At 39.5% G+C, this 23,844-nt stretch overlaps 1 pseudogene; it reads right to left on the reverse strand.

Moving 5' to 3' along the window:
- Positions 1 to 21,917: 21,917 nt before the first annotated feature.
- On the reverse strand, positions 21,918 to 22,847 carry LOC129478352 (ADP/ATP translocase 2-like; annotated as a pseudogene).
- Positions 22,848 to 23,844: the final 997 nt, after the last annotated feature.

Here is a 23,844-nt window from a genome sequence, read left to right on the forward strand (position 1 = left end):
AAATGGACAGTGGGATCACATTAAATTAAAAAGCTTCTGCACAACAAGGGAATCAACAAAGTAAAGAGAATGGGAGAAAATATTTTCAAACTACCCATCTGACAAGAGATTAATAACCAGAATATATAAGGAGCTCAAACAACTCTATAGGAAATAATTTAATAATCCAATCAAAAGATGGGCAAAAGATCTGGATAGACATTTCTCAAAAGAAGACAGACAGATGGCAAACAGGTATATTTAAAGGTGCTCAACATCATGGATCATCAGAGAAATGCAAATCAAAACTACAATGAGATATCATCTCATCTCAGTTAAAATGACTTATATCCAAAGGCAGGCACTAACAAATGCTAATGAGGATGTGGAGAAAAGGGGACTCTAGTACACTGTTGGTGGGAATGTAAATTAGTACAACCACTATGGAAAACGTTCAGAAGTTCCTCAAAAAAAACTAAAAATAGAGCTACCATATGATCCAGCAATCCTACTCTTAGATATATACTCAAAAGAAAAGAAATCAGTATATCGAAGAGTTATCTGCACTCCCATGTTTATTGCAGCACAATTCACAATAGCCAAGATTTGTAACCAACCTAAGTGTCCATCAACAGGCAATGGATAAAGAAAATGTGGTACATATACAAAATAGAGTACCATTCACCACAAAAAAAGAATGAGATCCTGTCATTTGCAACAACATAGATGGAACTAGAGGTCATTGTGTTAAGTGAAATAAGCCAGGCAGAGGAAGACAAACTTCACATGTTCTCACTTATTTGTGGGAGCTAAAAATTAAAACAATTGAACTCATGGAGATAGATGGTAGAAAGATGGTTACCAGAGGCTGGGAAGGGTGGTGCGGGTTTAGTGTGGGAAGTGGGGATGGTTAGTTGGTAAAATAAATAAATAAATAAATGATAGTCACAAAGAATGATTAAGACCCAGTATTTGCTAGTACAACAGGATGACTAAAGTCAATAATAATTTAACTGTACCTTTTAAAATAACTATAAGAATATAATTAGATTGTTTGTAACACAAAGGATAAATCCTTGATGTGATAGATACCCCGTTTACTATAATGTGATTATTACACATTGCATGCCTGTATCAAAATATCTCATGTAACCCATAAATACATACACCTACTATGTACCCCCCAAAAAAACTAAAATTTAAAATTTTTTTAAAAGAAATGCTAGTGAGCCATGTAGCAAGAATGAGAAGGTGGGTGGAGGAGTAAGAGAGAGAGAGAAAGAAAGAAGAAAAAAAGGAAGGGATGGGGGAAGAAGGGAAGAAAGAAATATTGCTTTGAATGTGTTTAATAAAAAGGCCATATATCAAAAATAATCCTTGAAAAAAGCAACATGGCATAAAATATGAAGTAATAATAATCTGGAACTAAAGTGCTATATTATGTTTTAGCATCCTAAAATGTAATTAATAAGGTGAGAGATAAAAAGTAAAAGCATACTAGGTTTCTCAGCTTTTACCTTTTGCCATAAGTGAAATGTTTTAAATTTCCAAAAATTAAGGACTTTCACACAACTAAATGTTATATAGTGATTAAAAATATGTACTTCTTGTTAAACATACAGCATAGTAAACCCATTTTCCCTCAGGCCACATTGATTGGACTTAGTTCCCATGCCCACCCTAGTCCTAACATTTGCAAAGACCACTTTTAAGTAATCCTGGGTTAGGAGTGAGGCCGATCTTTCTTAAGACCAAGATGGCTTTACTAGCCACAAATCATGTTTCTGTTTTCAGGATGATAGGCTGGGAGGATTAGCTCTTAAGAAACCAGTAAACTTCCTTCCACCAAAGACCTCCCACCAAAGGCAATGAGAAACACACCTACAGTTGGACCAATTGAGTCTGGTGCTCACGGCAGTGAGGGAGAATGCACATCATGGGGAATCATCTCAGTAAGAAAGTATGAGAAAAGATTAATTATAGGATTTGGGCATGGGTTAGGGGACTCTGGGGAGGGTTAAAGAAAGTTGGACTTTGCTATGAATTGGATACTGTCAGGAAACAGAGACAATTCTAGACTGGGTATCTGTATTAGTTCATTTTCACCCTGTCAATAAAGACATACATGAGGTGGACAATTTACAAAAGAACAAGGTTTATTGGACTTACAGTTCCATGTGGCTGGGAAGGCCTCGGAATCATGGCAGAAGGTGAAAGGCACATCTCACGTGGTGGCAGGCAAGAGAAGAGAACTTGTGCGGGGAAACTCCCATTTTTAAAACCTTCAGATCTCATGAGACTTATTTACTATCACAAGAACAGCACAGGAAAGACCCGCCCTCATGACTCAATTATCTCCCACTGGGTCCCTCCCATAACATGTGGGAATTCTGGGAGCTACAAGATGAGATTTGGGTGAGAATACAGAGCCAAACCATATCAGTATCCTAATGAATCTTCTCTATAAGTCAACAGGAACAGATAGAGGCTAAAGCTTTGATAGTCACTCATGTTAGCCAAGAGAGGAGGATGTTTGGTATTTGGGTCATTTGGTTTTGCCTGTGCTTAGACAAAATTTTGAAGTTGTCTTGTCTCACTTGTTTTTTCTGTCACCCCATTACAGTCAGAGTGCCCTGGTCTGCTGTTGATGTTCTATGAGATCATTTGTGTCCAACAGGCAAACACTATGAACTAGATGTAAATATCAGGCCAGTTTCCTTATGTCAGGAGCTGTTTTTCTCTTTTTCAGTGGTTTTATTCAGATGATGGGGTTGAGGTAAGAATAAATCCTAATGCTGTTAGTTGTACTTAATATTTTTGATACTTCATACAGCTAATAAGAGGCATAAACTTGGAAATATTTTCCTCATAACTAATTTTAAAGAAAAAAATGTGTTTGTATTGAAACTAATGAAACAGTTAATTTTCTGTATGCAGGAAATGGTGACCTTTCTCTCACTCTCTCTTCCCCTGGAGAACCTCTAGGGTGCTTCTGTTTACAATAAATATGTAGGGCTTTATTTATTTACTTGGTCTTCTCTAATACTCACAAACATTGATTTATAGCAGTGGCTTTATTTAAACAGCAAACCAAAAAAAAAAAAAAAAAAAAAAACCTTCTCCAAATGAGCATTTCTTTTTTTTTTTTTTTTTTTTTTTTTATTATACTTTAGGGTTTTAGGGTACATGTGCACAATGTGCAGGTTTGTTACATATGTATCCATGTGCCATGTTGATTTCCTGCACCCATTAATTCGTCATTTAGCATTAGGTGTATCTCCTAATGCTGTCCCTCCCCCCTCCCCCCACCCCACAACAGTCCCCGGAGCGTGATGTTCCCCTTCCTGTGTCCATGAGTTCTCAAATGAGCATTTCTAAGCCAAGTTTATTGCCAGAGGGAATTTGTTTCCCTTTCAGTTATAATTCTCCCCAAACAAGGTACTATGGGGGGGAGTCTAAGAAACAGTGTGACCCAGCTCACTGTGGCTTTATTCCAAGCTTCAGCTCCAACTGGGGCTGAGCCACACAATGCAGAGATCAAGAAAAACAAAAGGTTCCAGTTCCACTGGAGGTAGTAGCTTCTGGGTCTCAGTGGTCAACAAAGAGAACAGAGTGCTTCGTGGAAACAGAAATTGAGGCTTTTGCCATCCACAGCTTACTTTCCAAGTGCTGCCATTCTACACTTGCTCACCATTTTAACTACCTTTTTTTTAATGTTACAACAGTAAAATATAAAATGTATTTACAAAGTAATCTGTTTACTTAAAAATACATGATATACACCAAATTGCTGAGAGGACATTATTGGTCAATTGAAATGGGTACTTTTTATCTTTTTCTATATCTCTATAATCAGCATATGTTATTTCCACAATAAGAGAAAAACAAACACTAAATAGGTCATAATAGAGTTAAGAAAGCGGACTGCATCATAGCACTAAATTGAAAACCTAATCGATCCTTAGCTTCTGAAATAAACTCCCTTTTTCACTCTCTCAGCTCAAGGAATCCACAACAAGAATAATAAACTGGCAATAATTAAGTCAATTGGGCAAATAAGCCAAAAAAGTCAGTTATTTGGAAATTATCTCATATAATTTCATGAATGAGTTGGATACAGAAGACAGCGAGAGACACAAGTCAGACTACTGTGCCTCCAGGAAAGGGGGCAAAGCTGTGCCAGCCCTTCCAAAAGCAGGAGACAGACAAAGGCAAAGCCTGCAGGTCTGTGAACATGCCCCTGTAGTATAAGCGCTGAATGGGCTGGAGAATCCATTCTGCAGTTTTCCATTCTTCTCCCATAACCCACTGCCTAGATCATCGCAGGCCTCTTCTCCGATTCATGGTCAGTTAGAGCAGCCCTTCCTTCTGGTATCTAAAACATAATTCCATGACAGAGTTTCCAGGAAAAATTTCACAAGTGGCTAGCTCCTGCCTTGTTTCTCTGATCTTGCTTTCCCCAGGCTCTTCCAGGTGGACTATCTGATGACATTTACAGCCCCAAGCCCAAGGTAGCAGGGGCAGGAAGTACAGCAGCAGCCTCAGATTTCAAGAAGGTGGTACCTGGACCTGATCCTATTGCTTATGGACTTGGGATCTGCCCTGGCCCACTGGTAGACCCCTTGGCACAGCTCCCCTTTCTGCCCTTGCTCCACCCCCTGCCCTGAAGGGTTGATCCAGACTCTAGGACATGACTTCTGCCTTGGTTTTCCTGCATTACACTCCCATATCCCCTAGTGATTCCCTAAGCCCAAGGATGCCTAATTAGGGCACAAAGACTATGCTCGTCTCCTCTTCTGGGAGACTAACTCCTGTTTCCTCTCCCTGCCCCTAGCTGGAGACTCAGTTTAAACTGAACTCTCTTTACCCTTTCCAAAGTCAAGCCTTTCACACTGATTTTGACCTGAACTAGAGGTCTCCAACCCTCTATTCTTCTGAATATTCTGCACTGGTTGGGAAACTAAAAATCAGATCCACAGCCTCCACACTACAAACCAATGATATGATGCAATTATGTTGCCATTAAAGGAGGGTGCAGAGTACACAAAATAAAAAGGAAAGTGGTTTGCTGTGACTGATTTCTACTCAATGTTGGTCCTGTTGATGGCCCTGCATAAATAGGGGGCACATATACAGGAAATCAGATGCCTGCCTGGAAAATATTCACATGTCAATTGTATGAAAAATCAGCTGTCCACGAAAGTTAACAAGGATATCCAGGAATTGAACTCAGCTCTACATAAAGTGGACCTAATAGACATCTGCAGAACTCTCCACCCCAAGTCAACAGAATATACATTTTTTTCAGCACCACACCACACCTATTCCAAAATTGACCACATAGTTGGAAGTAAAGCTCTCCTCAGCAAATGTAAAAGAACAGAAATTATAACAAACTGTCTCTCAGACCACAGTGCAATCAAACTAGAACTCAGGATGAAGAAACTCACTCAAAACCGCTCAACTACATGGAAACTGAACAACCTGCTCCTGAATGACTATTGGGTACATAATGAAATGAAGGCAGAAATAAAGATGTTCTTTGAAACCAACGAGAACAAAGACACAACATACCAGAATCTCTGGGACACTAAATGCCCACAAGAGAAAGCAGGAAAGATCCAAAATTGACACCCTAACATCACAATTAAAAGAACTAGAAAAGCAAGAGCAAACACATTCAAAAGCTAGCAGAAGGCTAGAAATAACTAAAATCAGAGCAGAACTGAAGGAAATAGAGACACAAAAAACCCTTCAAAAAATGAATGAATCCAGGAGCTGGTTTTTTGAAAAGATCAACAAAATTGATAGACCGCTAGCAAGACTAATAAAGAAGAAAAGAGAGAAGAATCAAATAGATGCAATAAAAAACGAAAAAGGGGATATCACCACCGATCCCACAGAAATACAATCTACCATCAGAGAATACTACAAACACCTCTATGCAAATAAACTAGAAAATCTAGAAGAAATGGATAAATTCCTCGACAAATACACCCTCCCAAGACTAAACCAGGAAGAAGTTGAATCTCTGAATAGACCAATAACAGGTTCTGAAATTGTGGCAATAATCAATAGCTTACCAACCAAAAAGAGTCCAGGACCTGATGGATTCACAGCTGAATTCTACCACAGGTACAAGGAGGAACTGGTACCATTCCTTCTGAAACTATTCCAATCGATAGAAAAAGAGGGAATCCTCCCTAACACATTTTACGAAGCCAGCATCGTCCTGATACCAAAACCTGGCAGAGACATAACCAAAAAAGAGAATTTCAGACCAATATCCTTGATGAACATTGATGCAAAAATCCTCAATAAAATACTGGCAAACTGAATCCAGCAGCATATCAAAAAGTTTATCCACCATGATCAAGTGGGCTTCATCCCTGGGATGCAAGGCTGGTTCAACATACGCAAATCAGTAAATGTAATCCAGCATATAAACAGAACCAAAGACAAAAACCACATGATTATCTCAATAGATGCAGAAAAGGCCTTTGACAAAATTCAACAACCCTTCATGCTAAAAACTCTCAATAAATTAGGTATTGATGGGATGTTTATCAAAATAATAAGAGCTATCTATGACAAACCCACAGCCAATATCATACTGAATGGTCAAAAACTGGAAGCATTCCCTCTGAAAACTGGCACAAGACAGGGATGCCCTCTCTCACCGCTCCTATTCAACATAGTGCTGGAAGTTCTGGCCAGAGCAATCAGGCAGGAGAAGGAAATAAAGGGTATTCAATTAGGAAAAGAGGAAGTCAAATTGTCCCTGTTTGCAGATGACATGATTGTATATCTAGAAAACCCCATTGTCTCAGCCCAAAATCTCCTTAAGCTGATTAGCAACTTCAGCAAAGTCTCAGGATACAAAATTAATGTACAAAAATCACAAGCATTCTTGTACACCAATCACAGACAAACAGAGAGCCAAATCATGAGTGAACTCCCATTCACAATTGCTTCAAAGAGAATAAAATACCTAGGAATCCAACTTACAAGGGATGTGAAGGACCTCTTCAAGGAGAACTACAAACCACTGCTCAATGAAATAAAAGAGGATACAAACAAATGGAAGAACATTCCATGCTCATGGGCTGGAAGAATCAATATCGTGAAAATGGCCATACTGCCCAAGGTAATTTATAGATTCAATGCCATCCCCATCAAGCTACCAATGACTTTCTTCACAGAATTGGAAAAAACTACTTTAAAGTTCATATGGAACCAAAAAAGAGCTCGCATCGCCAAGTCAATCCTAAGCCAAAAGAACAAAGCTGGAGGCATCACGCTACCTGACTTTAAACTATACTACAAGGCTACAGTAACTAAAACAGCATGGTACTGGTACCACAACAGAGACATAGATCAATGGAACAGAACAGAGCCCTCAGAAATGATGCCGCATATCTACAACTATCTGATCTTTGACAAACCTGACAAAAACAAGAAATGGGGAAAGGATTCCCTATTTAATAAATGGTGCTGGGAAAACTGGCTAGCCATATGTAGAAAGCTGCAACTGGATCCCTTCCTTACACCTTATACAAAAATTAATTCAAGATGGATTAAAGACTTATATGTTAGACCTAAAACCATTAAAATCCTACAAGAAAACCTAGGCAATACCATTCAGGACATAGGCGTGGGCAAGGACTTCATGTCTAAAACACCAAAAGCGATGGCAACAAAAGCCAAAATTGACAAATGGGATCTCATTAAACTAAAGAGCTTCTGCACAGCAAAAGAAACTACCATCAGAGTGAAGAGGCAACCTACAGAATGGGAGAAAATTTTTGCAACCTACTCATCTGACAAAGGGCTAATATCCAGAATCTACAATGAACTCAAACAAATTTACAAGAAAAAAACAAACAACCCCATCAAAAAGTGGGCAGAGGACATGAACAGACACTTCTCAAAAGAAGACACTTATGCGGCCAAAAAACACATGAAGAAATGCTCATCATCACTGGCCATCAGAGAAATGCAAATCAAAACCACAGTGAGATACCATCTCACACCAGTTAGAATGGCCATCATTAAAAAATCAGGAAACAACAGGTGCTGGAGAGGATGTGGAGAAATAGGAACACTTTTACACTGTTGGTGGGACTGTAAACTAGTTCAACCATTGTGGAAGTCAGTGTGGCGATTCCTCAGGGATCTAGAAATAGAAATACCATTTGACCCAGCCATCCCATTACTGGGTATATACCCAAAGGACTATAAATCATGCTGCTATAAAGACACATGCACACGTATGTTTATTGCGGCACTTTTCACAATAGCAAAGAGTTGGAACCAACCCAAATGTCCAACAACGATAGACTGGATTAAGAAAATGTGGCACATATACACCATGGAATACTATGCAGCCATAAAAAATGATGAGTTCGTGTCCTTTGTAGGGACATGGATGAAACTGGAAAACATCATTCTCAGTAAACTATCACAAGGACAAAAAACCAAACACTGCATGTTCTCACTCATAGGTGGGAATTGAACAATGAGAACTCATGGACACAGGAAGGGGAACATCACACTCCGGGGACTGTTGTGGGGTGGGGGGAGGGGGGAGGGACAGCATTAGGAGATACACCTAATGCTAAATGACGAGTTGATGGGTGCAGGAAATCAACATGGCACATAGATACATATGTAACAAACCTGCACATTGTGCACATGTACCCTAAAACCCTGAAGTATAATAAAAAAAAAAAAAAGAAAAATCAGCTGTCCACAACAGTCACATTTTAAATATCTCATTATATATGTTAAAGTTCAAAATATGTGTACCCTTCTATTTCAGAGATGCTCACGTCCTCTGCTGCATGGTAAATCACTGTTCCATGGAGCTTGCAATTCCTCTCCCTTTTCCTCTTTCCAGGATCATTTTGAGGGTTATGCATTTGCCCTTCAGCAGTGATGAATGGAGTGTTGTGCTAATGCTGGACTCTACCATTATTCATGTCCCCATCCTCTGTCCAGGCCGTTAATTGCAGCATCCTGGAAGTGGAAGCAAAAACTGTATTCCAGAGGAAGCTTTCATCTTCCTGATTATAATACCTGACAAAAGGCAGGCTTTTCTATTAACCTCAGATACCTTCCACCAGAGAAGCATCCATTCACTCACTGTACATACACAGGGCCCACATCCAGGCATCATCACACAGAAACAGAATATGTGGCTCATGGGATCTATAACTTCAGTCTGAAGAAGCTGAGCTGATAATCATATCACTCCACTGCCACATCCTTAATCAGCCTATTACGGGCATAAATTAAGAGTTTTATTGAAGAAAATCTGTGTCCCAGAATTCCTGATTGCCAGGACCCAGATGAGCTCTGCTGAATATAAAGTATTCCACCATATTCTAGCTCTCTCACCGCAGCCTATTATAATCCAATTCATGCTTATTCAAAAATGCCCTGAATTTGTCAGAGCCATCTCTTCCCTCCCACTTTAGCTCTTAAAGCGACACTCAAAAGAGGGTATTCGGTTACACAAATTGTATCTAAAGGGTATTGACCAAAGATTTATTGTTCAATATGTGTAATTAGAATGATTTTTGTCACAATTAATCAAGAGGCAGAACAAGTGACAAGTCCATCGGAGGGCAATAAAAGCATCAATTTGGGTTACAAGACAATCCATAGTTGATCATGGCTTCTATTAAGTCTTAGAGCTACAGAGGTTCTAACTTTGCCATCTGCTGCTTCATCAAATGGTTTACAGGAAAGCTTCTAGCCTGGAGAAAAACTAATGCAGCTGCGGGCTGCTTGCTTCTATCTTTTTAAATTAAGACTTTTCAAAAAAGTCTATGGCCCAATTCAAGCTGCAAGAAAAAGGTAAATGATTTTATGTAGTATAGTGCCCACAAACCCTGGAATTTATCATTGTAAAAGCTCAACCACAATGTATTTAGAATTGACTGCATAGTAGGCATTGTCCTAGCCACTGGGGATATCTAGATAAAGGAAATACCATAGAACTTGGCCCACTAGCCAATCAGGACATCTTCACAACTGCTCCCTTTCCAGATAGAGTCAGCAAATCTCCCTTCTGGTTATCAACACTGAAAGGCACTATCCAATATCTGTATAGCTATGGAATCATTATTAGAGGAGGATAAAATCAGGGTCCTCTCTCCCCTACCTGCCGTGACTCTCCCGGGACCCCCACCTCCTCTTCTGAGTTCACAACGGAGTTCTCTCTAGCCCAAAACCGACTCTTATAACACAGATAGAAGAGAGTCACAGGTTTGTCCCTAGATGATAACACAGACTAATGCCCCTAAACAGACAACTTCAAGGTTTCTTTAAGTGGCTTAGCTTTTATTTACTAAGTGAGTAAAAAGTCTTTGTAGGTCTAAGACTGAAAAGAAAGCATAATCAACTACGGCTTCAATTGATTCATTTTTAAAAAAGAGTCAGGGTCATAAAGCAAGCAGAATTACTCATCGATAGTGCCAGGAACTGATCTGTTTCTGACAACTGGCCCCCTTTTTTGAGAGGTGACTGTATCTGTTTCTTAATACCTGGGGCAAAGTCAGTTACATGCCTTGTGATGACAGACAAAAAGAGGCAGCCAGGACAGAAAGACAAACTTCGCATGTTCTCACTCATTTGTGGGAGCTAAAACTTAAAACAATTGAACTCATGGAGGTAGAGAGTAGAATGATGGTTACTAGAGGCTGGGAGGGTAGCTGGTGGAGGGTAGGGGGGCAGTGAGGATGGTTAATGGGTACAAAAATGTGGTTAGATAGAATGAATAAGATCTAGTATTTCACAGCACAACAGGATGACTACAATCAACAATAATTTATTGTACATTTTAAAATAACTAAGCATATAACTGGATTGTTTGTAACACAAAGAAATAAATTCTTGAGATCATGAATACTTCATTTACCCTGGTGTGATTATTACACATTTTGTGCCTGTATCAAACTAGCTCATGTACCCCATAAGTATATGCATCTACTATGTACCCATAAAAATTAAAAATAAAAAAGTTTAAAGTTTAAAAAATAACAACAAACTTAAAATTAAATAAAAGCTTATCGAATAAGGATATAAAGGGAAAAAAGGCAGCCAGAATGAGATCCCAGTTGGTGGGAAGGGCAATGAACTTTTTTTTTTTTTTAATTATTATACTTTAGGTTTTAGGGTACATGTGCACAACGTGCAGGTTTGTTACATATGTATACATGTGCCATGTTGGTTTGCTGCACCCATTAACTCGTCATTTAGCATTAGGTATACCTCCTAATGCTGTCCCTCCCCCCTCCTCCCACCCCACAACAGTCCCTGGAGTGTGATGTTCCCCTTCCTGTGTCCATGAGTTCTCATTGTTCAATTCCCACCTATGAGTGAGAACATGCGGTGTTTGGTTTTTTGTCCTTGCGATAGTTTACTGAGAATGATGTTTTCCAGTTTCATCCATGTCCCTACAAAGGACATGAACTCATCATTTTTTATGGCTGCATAGTATTCCATGGTGTATATGTGCCACATTTTCTTAATCAAGTCTATCGTTGTTGGACATTTGGGTTGGTTCCAAGTCTTTGCTATTGTGAATAGTGCCGCAATAAACATACGTGTGCATGTGTTTTTATAGCAGCATGATTTATAGTCCTTTGGGTATATACCCAGTAATGGGATGGCTGGGTCAAATGGTATTTCTAGTTCTAGATCCCTGAGGAATCGCCACACTGACTTCCACAATGGTTGAACTAGTTTACAGTCCCACCAACAGTGTAAAAGTGTTCCTATTTCTCCACATCCTCTCCAGTACCTGTTGTTTCCTGACTTTTTAATGATGGCCATTCTAACTGGTGTGAGATGGTATCTCATTGTGATTTTGATTTGCATTTCTCTGGTGGCCAGAGATGATGAGCATTTTTTCATGTGTTTTTTGGCTGCATAAATGTCTCCTTTTGAGAAGTGTCTGTTCGTGTCCTTTGCTCACTTTTTGATGGGGTTGTTTGTTTTTTTCTTGTAAATTTGTTTGAGTTCATTGTAGATTCTGGATATTAGCCCTTTGTCAGATGAGTAGGTTGCAAACATTTTCTCCCATTCTGTAGGTTGCCGGCAATGAACTTTAAACAGTGGTTCCCTATTCTATTCTGCAGTCTCCTTTATGGAAGCCGTATGCATGTGTGCATGAAGACAGAGACAGACCAACAGGAAAGAGACAGTTAAAACAAGCTTTCAGAGAGTATTTCCCATGAGCATCTCATAGTCTAGTCAGGGAGATGGACAAGGAAGTTTGCAGGAATTGCAAAACAGTGTTTTACACTTCACAACAGAAGTGGCCTGGAGATACCAAGCAGGGAATGGTAAACACTGTTAGATGAAGGCAGAGAAGGTTTCATGAAAGAGGTGATGATCAACATGATTTTTGAAGGATGAGTAGGAAATTCCAGGTGCATTAGGGAGTTAAGGGCATTTCAAACTGCATACACTGCACTTGCTTCACTTTGGTGAGTGGCTCTCAAATTTAGCATGCATCAAAGTCACTTGGAGAGTTTATTAAAGCACAAATTACTGGGCCTTATCCCCAGAGTTTCATATTGAATAGGTCTGAAGTGGGCCCACAAATCTGCATTTCTAAAAAGTTGGCAGGTAATGTCGAAGCTGAGAACTGCTGGCTTAGGTGCACTGTAAGGAAAAGTAATGGAGAAAGATATGCTGAGAAATAGGCAAGGCTGATTATAAGGGACCCTGGCTCTATATCGAGACTGTAATCTGGACAGTGGAACCCACTGACAGGTTCTAAGCAGTAGAGTGCAATAATCACATGTGAGTTATAGGAGGGCAACTCTGATGGAAGTGTAGAGGGAAAGGGTGGTTATAACAAAGTACCAGTCAGCCACTCAGGAAATGATGAGGTCAGAACAAAGGCCCAGGGGAGCAATAGAAATGTAGAGGATGGATCTAAGATTACTTATGCAAAAACAAGAACAAAACCCAGTCTCTTGAGATATGTTCTCAAAGGAGGACAATAAATCAGCTGTTTCCCTTGCCTCTAGAAACTGTTATTTGTTCTCTTGCCTTATTAAAATATACATGATATACTTCTGGGAAAGGGCACAGATTTTAGTAATGTTTACTTAACAACCATCATTTGTTCATTCTTTTTTCCAAGGAAAAGGGAAATATCCTTATTTGTGAAGCAAGAGTGTCCCCATGGGTTTTGCATATGCATCTCTGTTGCCCACGAAGCCCTGGACTAAGCGTACCCAGGAAAAGAAAGGGGTAGGTTGGGGGAAGCCTGCGTGTTCATAGCTCTAGGAGAAGCAGACCAGGAAGGCTGGAGTAGCATAGGGAAGGGATATAGAGAGGGCGAGAGGAAGGGCAGAAACAACAAAAGCTGTACACCTGCAAGGATGGAATAAGGATTTCTAGGAAGCCCTAGAAATAGCTGGTAGATGATTGAATTTCCTGCGGCGATATTCTAGATGAGGGGCATTTACAAGATCAGCAATAATGTTCATAAAAACTAACATTTATTGATGCTCCCTATTTTAACCTGGGTTCCTCAGAAGCAGAGCCTGAGACAAAGGCTCACATGGCGATGACTTATTTGAGAATGGAACCTGAGGCAGCAGGAATGCAGAACAGGAAAGTAGCTTAGCAAAGCAGGGGAAGGCAGGGCCTTATGAGACACTTCTCAGAATCATCCCTCCAGGAAAGAAAGGGGACAGGGTTCATCCATTGGTTGCCTTCCCCACTGGTCACAGGCTGCCCAGAAAAATATTAAATCTCTTGCATTTCTGAGTTGCACACACAGGAGTGCCCACTGCAGGTGTCAGAATAGCCCTGAGAAGAAAGTGTGAATGTTAGGGAGCTGTCAGGTTGCATCTGTATGAAGCAGGCCAGGCCTGTATGGAACAGGTCATACCATGTTGCACTGGAGGTGAGGCCACGGCAAGAATGTGTGTTGGTACCTGAGGTGTCCAGTGCACTTGCTATGGGCCAGCTCCTAGACTAAGGGTTTTACACACATTCTTCCACATAATCCATACAACAGCCCTACAAAGCAGGTGTTGCTCTCCCCACCATGCAGAAGAGGAAATGAGGGTTAGAGGACCAAAATGACACAGCTTGGAAGTGGCAGGGTTAAAACTTAAATCCACTTCTTTCTCGACTCAAAGCCCATGCTTAACATAATATTAAACTGTACTCAACACAAGAATCTAGATAATAATTTGGAAAGTCTTTTTAGGAAGCCATATCAACAGACTTTAAGTGCCTATTAATTTTATTTCTATGCTAGAAATCTAACTTAAGGAAATAATCAGAAATGCACATAAATATTGATGTTTACTACAGTCTTCTTTTTAAGAGCCAGGATCTCACTAGGTTGCCCAGGCTCACCTCAAATTCCAGGTTCAAATAATCCTCTCAGCGATAGTCAGAATTATAGATGTGTACCTCTACACCCAGACTCCAGTCTTTTTAGTAATGAATTAGATAGATAGATGACAGATGATAGATAGATCGATTGACAGATGATAGATGATAGATAGATGTGTGTGGGCACATATACATATATATAATGGAATATTGTGCAATTATTTTAAATGGTTATAATTCCAAATATAATAATATAGATAAGTACTTGTGACATGAGGTTAAGAAAAAATATAGCCTACAGAATATACAGTATGATCTCACATAGAAAAAAATGACTGAAAGAAAAAGTGAGAAATGTTTAGGTGGTGGCAAGACAATTGTAATATTTTAAATTTTTTTCTTTATATTTCTCAATATTGTCTAAATTTTCTACAAAAATATGTATTACTTTTATAATTAGAGATATTTGTTATTTTATTTTAATGGGCAGTGGGGTGCAGTGACTGTTACTCACCGGGTCTCCTCATTGGTGCCCTAGGACACCTTTCAGCTGGGTGGAATGGTCTGTCCCCTGCACCCATCACTGCAGTGATGTAATATTAGAAATACTTTGCCATTATTTCAACATTGTTCACAGAATCTTCACCAGGAATAGATTCCATCTCAAGAAACCACTTTCTTTGCTCATGTGTAAGAAGCGACTCCTCACTCATTACAGTTTGACCATGAGATTGCAGCAATTCAGTCATATCTTTAGGCTACCCTTCTAGTTTTCTTGTGATTTCCACTATATCTGTGGTTACTGCTCCCAATGAAGTCTTGAACCCCTCAAACTCATCCATAAAGATTGGAATTAACTTCTTCCAAATTCATGTTAACATTGATATTTTGACCTCCTAGCCTCGATTATGAATGTTCTCAATGGCATCTGGAATGGTAAATCCTTTCCAGAAGCTTTTCCATTTAGCTTGCCCGGATTCATCAGAGGAATCACTATGGCAGCTGTAGCCTTACAAAATGTATTTATTAAATAATAATATTTGAAAGCCAAAATTTCTCCTTGATCCATAGACTACATAATGAATGTTGTCTCTGCAGGCATAAAAACATCAATCTCCTGTGCCTCTCCATTGGAGCTCTTGAGTGAACAGGTATACTGTCAATGAGCAGCAACATTTTGTAAAGAATCTTTTTTTCTGAGCAGTAGGTATCAACAGTAGGATTAAAATATGCAATAAACCATACTATAAACAGATATGCTATCATCCAGGCTTTGTTGTTCCATTTATACAGCATAGGCAGAGTAGATTTAGCGTAATTATTAAGGGCCCTAGGATATTCAGAATGGTAAAGGAGCATTTAAGCATCAACTTAAGGTCACCAGCTGCATTATACCTTAACAAGAGAATCAGCCTATTTTTTGAAGCTTTGAAGTCAGACACTGACTTCTCCTCTCTAGCTGTAAAATTTCTAGAGAGCATCTTCTTCCAATAGAGGGCTGTTTGGTTGATATTGAAAATCTATTTTTTAGTGAAGCCACCTTCACCAATGATCTTAGCCAGATCTTCTGGATAACTTGCTGCAGCTTCTGCATTAGCATTTGCTGCTTCATCTTGCACTTTCATGTTATGGAGACAACTCATTAACTAATCTCTGTTAGCCTCAAACTTTTCTTGTGCAGCTTCCTCACCCCTCTCAGCCTCATTAAATTGAAGAGAGTTAGAGTCTTTCTCCAGATTAGGCTTTGGCTTAAGGAACATTATGGCTGGTTTGATCTTCTATCCCAGCCACTCAAACTTTCAAACAGCAATAAGGCTGTTTTGCTTTCTGATCAGTCGTGTGTTCATTGGAGTAGCACTTTTAAATTCTTTCAATGATGTTTCATTTGCGTTTACAACTTGGCTGCCGTGTGGTGCAAGAGGCACAGCTTTCAGCCTGCCTTGGCTTTTGACATGCCTTCCTCACTAAGCTTAATCACTTCTAGCTTTTGATTTAAAGTGAGAGACATGAGACTCTTCCTTTCACTTGAACAGTTAGAGGCCATTGTAAGGTTACTCATTAGCCTAATTTTAATACTGTTCTGTCTCAGGGAATACAAAGGCACAGTTCGTGGTGCCCTAAAATAATTACAATGGTAGCATTAAAGGTCACTGAACACAGATCACTATAGCAGATATGATAATGAAAAAGTTTGAAATATTGTGAGAATTATCAAAATGTGACACAGAGACATGAAGTAAGCACACGCTGTTGGAAAAATGGCACCAACAATCTTGCTGGATATAGGGTTGCCACAAATCTTCAACTAGTGGAAAATACAATATCTGCAAAACACAATAAAGTAAAAGACAATAAAATAAGATACACCTACACTCCTACCATGGCCTATGTCAAGTTTCCAACAGTTTAAAACTGGCTTTTAAAATTCCTGAAACTGGGGTCTTCCAATTCCAAAATGGCATCACAGATGCAACTCCAACACACACACATACACACACACACACACGCACACACACAGAAAACCCAAAATAAATATACAGCACTGAAATTGTCATCAACAATATCCCAGAACTAAAATATGAGGATGGATTGGTTCCCAGGGCCACAAAGAAGCAAAAAAACTCCAAGAAGACAGTAAGAGAATCAGATTTCCATATCCTGAAATCACTCACCCCAATCTGCCTGGCATCAAGTACATAGAAAATTTCCCTTTACACAGTTTATACACTGGAAAAAGTGAGATTAAGGTGGAGAACCAGCTCCGCCACCATCTTGGGTTCCCTGGCAAGAGACCCATTCCTGACTCCACCCATGGGAAACATCATGAGTGACTAAAGGGAAAAAATATCCCTGAGGAAAGCCAGAGAGAAAGAGTAGAGATGGAACTACCATTTCCAGCCCTGGAAACTCTCCTCTGTAACTTGACCAAAGAAGATGCCAAATCAGACTGGCCGTTCAGCAGCACCATGCTATAGGAGGCACATTCTGAGGGCCCCCTGGGCATGAATCCCCAGCCTTCCTTTCCACAGGGCTGAGCTATCCCCTTTGGGACCTCCCCGATTTGGGACAAGCAGGCACTGATCAGTTGTTTGAGCTGAGGCAAAATTGACACAAAAACCAGTAGCATTTGTACACACCAACAGCAAATGATCTGAAAAAGAAATCCAGAAAGCAATGTTATTTCCAATATAAAACACCTAGGAATCAAGTCAACCAAAGAAGTGAAAGATCTATACAAGAAAAATTATAAACCACTGATGAAAGAAATTGAAGAGGACACCAAAAACATGGAAAAATATTCCATGCTCATGGACTGAAATAATTTAAATTGTTAAAATGACAATACTACTCAAAGCAATTTACAGATTCAAGGTAATCTCTATCAAAATACCAATAACATTCTTCACAGAAATAGAAAAACAATCCTAATATTTATATGGAACCATAAAAGACCCCAAATAGCCAAAAATAAAAAAATTCTGAGCAAAAAGAATAAAGGCACAGGCATCACACTATCTGACTTCAAAATATCCTACAAAGCTATAGTAACCAAATCAGCATGGTACTGGCACAAGAACGACACATAGACCAATGGAACAGAATAAAGTACTCAGATATAAATCCACAAATTTATAGCCAACTCATTTCAACAAAGGCACCAAAATCACAGAATAGGGAAGGGGGAGTCTCTTCAATAAATGATGCTAGGAAAACCAATATCATATGCCAAATAATAAAATAAGACCCTATCTCTCACCACATGTAAATATCAAATCAAAATGATTAAACATTTATATCTAAGAACTCAAATGTGAAACTACTATAAGAAAATGTTTGGGAAGTGCTCCAGAACATTGGTCTTGATAAAGACTTTTTGAGTAAGACCTCAAAAGCCCAGGCAACCAAAGCAAAAACAGAAAAACAGGATTACGTCAAGCAAAAGAACTTCTGCACAGCAAAGAAAATAATCAACAAAGTGAAGAGACAATCCACAAAATGAATAAAAACATCTTCAAACTATCCATCTGACAAAAGATTAAAAAGTAGAATATATAAGGAACTCAAACAATTCAATAGCAAAAAATAATAACCTGATTTGAAAATAGGCAAAAGATCTGAATAGACATTTCTCAAAAGACACATAAATGGCCAACAGATATATGAAAAAATGTTCAACATCACTAATCATCAGAAAAATTCAAAACAAAACTACAGAGAGATATCACCTCACCACAATTAGAATAGCTTTGGACAAAAAGACAGGAAATAATAGGTGCTGGCAAGGATGTAGAGAAAAGGGAACTCTCATACAATGTTGGTGGGAATGTAAATTAGTACAGCCACTATAGAAAACAGTATGGAAATTCCTCAAAAATCTAAATATAGAGTTATGACATAAGCCAGCAATTCTACTCCTAGGTATACATCCAAAACAAAGTAAATCAATATAATAAAAAGATATCTGCACTCCCATATTTATTGCAGCACTATTCACAATAGCCAAAATATGAATTCAACCAAGGTGCCCATCAATGGATAAATGGTTAGAGAAATGTGGTCTATATACACAATGGAATATTATTCAGACATAAAAAAGAATGAAATTCTGTAATTTGCAGCAGCATGGATGAAACCCAAGGTCATTATGTTACGCGAACTAAGCCAAGCCCAGAAAGACAAATATCACACGTTCTCACTCATATGTGGAAGCTAAAAAATAGTGGATCTCATGAAGATACAGAGTAGATTGATGTTTTCCAGAGGCCGAGATAGTATGGGGAAGGAGGGGATGAAGAGAAGTTGGTTTGTGGGTACAGATATACAGTAGCTAGAAGAAATAAGATCTGGTGTTCAATGGATCATCGGCGTGACTATAGTTAACATTAATCTATTGTACATTTCAATAGCTAAAAGAGAGTAATTCCAATCTTCCTAAAGAAAAGATAAATATTTAAGGTAATAGATGTCCCAATTACCCTGATTTGATTATATGAATGTACCAAATGAATGTACAAATTACCACATGTACCCCTAAAATATGTACATCTTTTATGTATCAATAAAAGCATAAACAAAAATTAAAATTAAAAAATAAAGTATATGAAACTTAACAATCAACTCTCATGACCTGGTTTGAGCCAGCTTCAATATACAGCTGGACAGACAGGTGACTTAGATTCTACAATCAGATAAACCTGTAATGGAACTTCCCACAGCAACGCAGGAGAGTTGTCCCTGAAACAGGCCTGAGATGCATTTGGGCACTGTTCCTGATCTCAGAGTCTCCTGGCCTACCTAGAGGTTTTGTAAACTTTTTTTATTTTTTTAACAAATGCCTCTTATGCTTTGACTTAGTAGAGTGGATGATCTTACTTGCGAAGAAGAACTCTGGTCAATTATAATGAGGATCTTTCTGTTTCCGACAGAGATAGGTACTTGTAAGCAGAATTAAATATTGCCTCCACTGAGCCGGTCTTTAAAGTTTAGGATTTCCCCACGAGCGTGAATTCAGGTTTCATCCAATCCTGTGTGTTCCCCATTGACAGCAGTGTTAGGCAAAAACAACCTCATACTCAGATTTCTCTGCAACTCAAGATAAATGAAGGGTGTGGCTTTACTGTGTAATGAAGCGTCTAATAAGAGTCTCAAAAAGACTTGGAAAGAGTGGGGAGTAATTCCCTCCACTTCCGTGGTGCCAGCTCTCACATTCACTGAAGAGGCTGAAAAACTCTGAAGACAACAGAGGGACCAGGAAGGACATCCATCATGGACACTTTGATAACCTCTCCCGAAAAGTTGGTTCCACAAACTTTGCCTTAGATATTGTTCCAGGACTTTCTGGACCACCTGCCTCTAAGATACCTGAAATGCTTTTTTAAAATTATTTCTGCCTTGCCCAGCCTCCTGAGTCATAATATCCAGAGTCAAGGAATATACATTTCAACTTGTGCTTAATTTTTTTAAGAATCAAGCTTCTTTATAACATCACAGAAAAGGGCTCTCTACCCCCCAGCACACCCAAATACATACATACACACACACACACACACACACCACACATGTATATATTTTATATATATGCACACACGAATTATATATATTTAAGTATATGTAAGTATATATTTATATATAAATGCACACATACAGAAAATCTGGTGTATATACAGGTATATAGGTATATATAAGTATATAGGTATATACAGAAATTTTTATTCTACAAAGTCTAGATATATAGAATTTCATATAATCTACATATACAGAAATTTCTATATATAGAAAATTATGCATGTGTGTATATATGTATGTTTATATGTACACACACAGAAAATCATAGCTATATAACACAAATTACATGTTTAGGCATGCCAGACATATTCTTATGACATGTTTAATAAAAAGTTTTAACCTATGGTTTTGGATTACAAATAAAACTCTCCACAGTGCCTTGGAGATGTGAGAAGGAGTTGAGAGGAGCCCAGTCTATCTGGATGGGAGTCACCATCTTCTCCCATTTTCTCTCCATATTCAAAAGCTTCCTGGCTCCAAGGGGTTTGTCCCCAGGTAGTTCTCTGAAGAGTGCTCTACCCAAGCAGCTTCTAAATGCTGCTGCTTCTTATCATTCATGGAAGATATAGTGCAATTAAAAAAATAATAGCCAACCTTTAAGGAGGTCTGTTTGCAAGGCACCCTGCTAAGCACTTTGAATGGATTCTTTCAGTTAATCCTTACAACTATTTGATGGAGGAATCATCATTATTCTCATTCTATAAGTAAGGAAAGCAGGTGTAAGCTAATTATCCAAGTTCTCAGCAAGTTAGTGGCAGAAGCAGAATATGATCGGTGAGAGTCTGACTCCAGAGTCTATACTCTGAAGTTCTGCACCACACTGAGAGTGCCTGGCAGTGGTCAGGTCAAAGATAGAGGAGGGAAATGCAAGGTGCTGCAGCAAGCCGTCTGACATATGCATACGGACCCGGAAGAAACCCCGTGACTCAGAAAATCTTGCAACGTTTCACAAGGGGCTGGGTTTCCTCATTAGCTGATGGGGACTGGTCTGTGTAGTCTGTGACATATGGATGGTGGCAGTGTCTGTGACTCCACCCACAGTTTGTGGCCTGAAGAGTTGTAAGCCATATGTGTATAATTAAGTGGCTACAGTTCTTATTATAGTGGATGGATTCTGTCAGTGCCATCTGATTCTTTTGTTGTCTTCATTAAAACCCAAGTGAAAGAACACTTCCTAGGGCTTCTACTGAACAGAGTGGACCCTGGGTGCTTGCTGACTGAATTCTACCTCCTCAACTGTCTCTCTTCTGTTTTTTTTATTTTAGATATTTTTATTTCTCCAAATTTGTTATTTATCGGGAGTGACTGAAATACAAAATATAATTGAGTCCCATCATCATCATCATGGAAATGGCTTTAACAGAAAACTGGTTAGATGAATATTATTGCTTCCCATCATCAACCAGTAAATAGTTCCCACTGATACATTGACAGCCAGGAGTCTGTCAAGAGTGCTCAAGATATGTTATAGAATACAACATGCCTGCTTACAGGGGGAAAAAATCCCAGGAAATAACTTATGTGTACTTTTTGATTTCATCACACAAGACAAGCGCAAAAGCACCACCCATGCCTCTGAGGACATTGGACCATGCACCCTTGAAAAAAGCTTTGTCTCCTTCATCACGAGCAATCTTCCTCCAGCAGTCAAGTGTGCCTGTGTACATAATGTCAGTTGCTTTGAGTTCTGGCTGCATCATGATGCGGCGGCAAACAGTGTCAAATGGATAGGAAGTCAACCCAGCAAATGGAAGTGATGGACTGTGCCATCATCCAGCTGATGACGATGTGAGTGTTCTTGAGATCTGGAAGCATTCCCTTAACAGTGCCATAGATACTGAAGTAGACAGCTCGGTAGATGACAATACCCTGCACAGGCACGTTAAAGCCTCGGTACAGGCCCTTAATCCCATCCGATTTGCAGATCTTAACCAGGCAGTCATCAAGACCTCTGAATTCCCTTTCAGCTCCAGGTCTACCCACATTGGCTGCTAGAAAGGTATGGGCAAAACCAGGAGGGTACACAAAACAAGGATGTGGCCCCAGCGGCACTGCCCAATGACAGATTCCCTGCAAAGTCGCGCCAAAACTGGGTCCTCTTTTCCACACCACCCAGGAAGATCTGCTTGTTTTTATCTTTGAAGGTGAAGGTGAGAGCCTGGGTGGGGAATTATCTGATGGCATTGGCCAGGTTACTGCGCCAGAAGGACAGGACTCCCTGCTCCTTGGGAATACAGACCAAACAGTCTACAATGCCTTTGTATTGCTTATCTGCAGTGATTTGCTTGCTGGCATGCTGCACCTGCAGCAGCAGCTTGACCCCCCTTGATGGGCACTACTGCCATCTTGGGGATGGCCACAGCGACACCACCTGCCAGGAAGTCCTCGGCGAAGGACAGAGTGGTGTGTGTCATGTTGAAAGGAAAGAGGAGGCAGGTGGCTAAGGGATGGGACAGGGCTGGGAACTGGCTTTGACTCCGGGGCTGTGGGGCCTGTCTTGCTTTTTGCAGGTTTCAAAGGAACTAAAGCCCTTCCCTTAAAGTAATGCGTCATTAGTCTAAGTTCATATCTTAACTCTACCACACAAGCTCCGCAACCTCAGGCAAGCTAGCTGACGTCTCTGAACCTCAGTTGTTGTTGTTGTTGTTGTTGTTGTTGTTGTTGTTGTTGTTGTTGTTGTTTCTGCAATTTTTTTTAATCTGTAGATGAACATTCGTAACTCACAGGAATGAAGAGTAAATGAAAACATTTAGCAAAAGTCCTGGCAGAGTAAATACTCAATAAATAGCAACTGCTTGAATTTTTACAAAAACCCTCATCTCTTCCTAAATCATTTATTCATTAATTATTTTTACATAAGTCCCTTTGACAAACTTTTCCAAGTTCTGTGCTTTTGCTTTGTGTACACATATCCTGACAGGGACACTGACACACAGAGGGCATGTGTATATGTTGTTAGACCTGAGCTCACTTTCCCTGCAAAAGCAATGTCTGGAAGATGCCACTCCACCTAGTGCAGTTTGCACAGTGATGCCTACTGTAAGTGAGCCCCAAAGTCTGGAGAGTCAAGCTATCTCTTCCTTCATGCTCTTTATCTCTTCTCTCCAACAAGCAAGATCATGGTTTCTTTTCACATGGCAATAAACAGAAGCAGAAAGTTTCTCCTTCATGTTTTGCCTCCCATCCCTTTGTCATCTGTGCACAGGCTGCCTGGTTCTCTGCATCTCTCTACATAGTATTATCTTGAGACTCTGTGCATAACAGAGAATGGCAAATCAAATCCACATCCCAAAGCCACACTGAGGAGTAAAACAAACTCAGATAAAAGGACATGCCTATTCTGACAAATGAGGAGTGCCAGCCCCATCAGCTAAGGCAAGGCTGAGTGACGCCTTTCTGAAGAAATGTCAGGATTTCATTTTCCAG

The sequence above is a fragment of the Symphalangus syndactylus genome, chromosome 3 (genome assembly GCF_028878055.3).
Source record: "Symphalangus syndactylus isolate Jambi chromosome 3, NHGRI_mSymSyn1-v2.1_pri, whole genome shotgun sequence".
NCBI lineage: Eukaryota > Metazoa > Chordata > Mammalia > Primates > Hylobatidae > Symphalangus > Symphalangus syndactylus.